The sequence below is a fragment of the Penaeus monodon genome, chromosome 33 (genome assembly GCF_015228065.2).
Source record: "Penaeus monodon isolate SGIC_2016 chromosome 33, NSTDA_Pmon_1, whole genome shotgun sequence".
Taxonomy (NCBI): Eukaryota; Metazoa; Arthropoda; class Malacostraca; order Decapoda; family Penaeidae; genus Penaeus; species Penaeus monodon.
The window spans coordinates 9,836,444-9,837,873 of NC_051418.1; the positions used below are offsets into that span (position 1 = coordinate 9,836,444).

A 1,430-nucleotide genomic window follows, 5' to 3' on the forward strand; every position below is an offset into this window, starting at 1 on the left:
GCGGAGCGGCGGCGAGTCTGCATTCAAGCTGAAGGATGAATGAATCGGCGCGGGCGTCGTGGGCGGCCCGAGAGCGTCTCGCCAAGCCAAGAAGGTGGAGCTCTCGTTACACACGGCCGCCCACGCTCATTCTTCAAGTGCGTTGCCTTTCTACATGAGAAAATTAATACGTACGGAGTGTGAAGTACCCTTAGCGTGCCTCGCGGTCGGTCACAGCCTCGAGTCTGCGCTTGCGAAATGCTTTCAGCGGGACGGCGCCCCTTGAAGCTCTGACTTGGTTGAGGTTCGGGTTCGCCAAAATGGATCGGTATTACGATCTCGGGTCCAAAATACGAGGGCCATCAAATGCACCAACTGACGCTACTGAAGAAACCATTTACTTAAACTCGTCTCACATCTTGGTCTTACGAGTAAAAAAAGTTACATACTTAATCTGAGTGCGATCCTTTATCTCCGCGTATATTGACAATCACACAAATCGATCCACCAAACGTCCTTCTCACTTGTCTGCAACATTACCAACATACCAGACCGTGCAAGTGGCATCCTGAGCATGCACAAGTGGAAGAGTTGTCGCGAGTGGAAGGCCTGGCTACTGGGACAGTGACACCGTGACGCTATCATCTCATGTCGCATTAATCTCTCGGCTTTTACTCCGTATTATATATTTTTTACCGTTTCTTCCCCTTCTTTCTCTCTGTATTTATTTATCCCCTTATCTATTCATTTCTTAAGAATTCCGCGTGGTTCACATGAGAGATTCTGCATTCAGTCCGTGTCATATTTCGCAAGGAAACCTTGGGAGTTTTGGCATCAGCGCCTGACTCCACGACCATCGCGACAGACCTCAAGTGCACTCGTCCGAGCTCGTCTCCTTACACCTGCGACAGAGACCGACGCGATAGTATCTGGACTAATTATCAATGCGACTCAACAGCAGCGGTGTTTTCGTCTCTCCACTGGTTCGTAACTTCATTATAAACGGGAGAGTGATAATACATTCTTTTATGGAGACGTAGAGGGACCCTAGTGTGGGTTCTGAGGATGGGCCGGGCAAAGCTAATCGAGTTGGTCACAGCTGTTAATTCCAGCGTGAGAAGACGCACGGCGAGGAGCCACGGCGTTCAGCCCTGCAAAGAGGAACATTTCCTTCTTTCTTTCCTCTTAATTAAACCTGACAGCTCTCAAATCCCCAGACTTTTTACTTCTTACGAGTGCCAATAGACTCGCACAAAAGACCTAGCTGACAATTTCTGCCTCGCCAAGGGCATGACACACCGCCCCCCGGCCTCAGCCCCAACTGACCTGACAGATCCATCAATCCCGACCCCGGTTTCTTTAGGATTTCGCCCCGGGATCTTAAAAAGGCGCTCGGTGGACCTCCCCGGAGTGCCAGGCGGGGCGGGCCGTGGCGAAATGAGGATGAAGGA

General features: G+C 50.9%; 1 long non-coding RNA gene across 1 annotated transcript in view; it reads right to left on the bottom strand.

Moving 5' to 3' along the window:
* The window catches only part of LOC119593987, a 42,581-nt gene that overhangs the window by 40,232 nt on the left and 919 nt on the right, over nt 1–1,430 (bottom strand). The gene's annotated exons all lie outside the window — the stretch shown is intronic.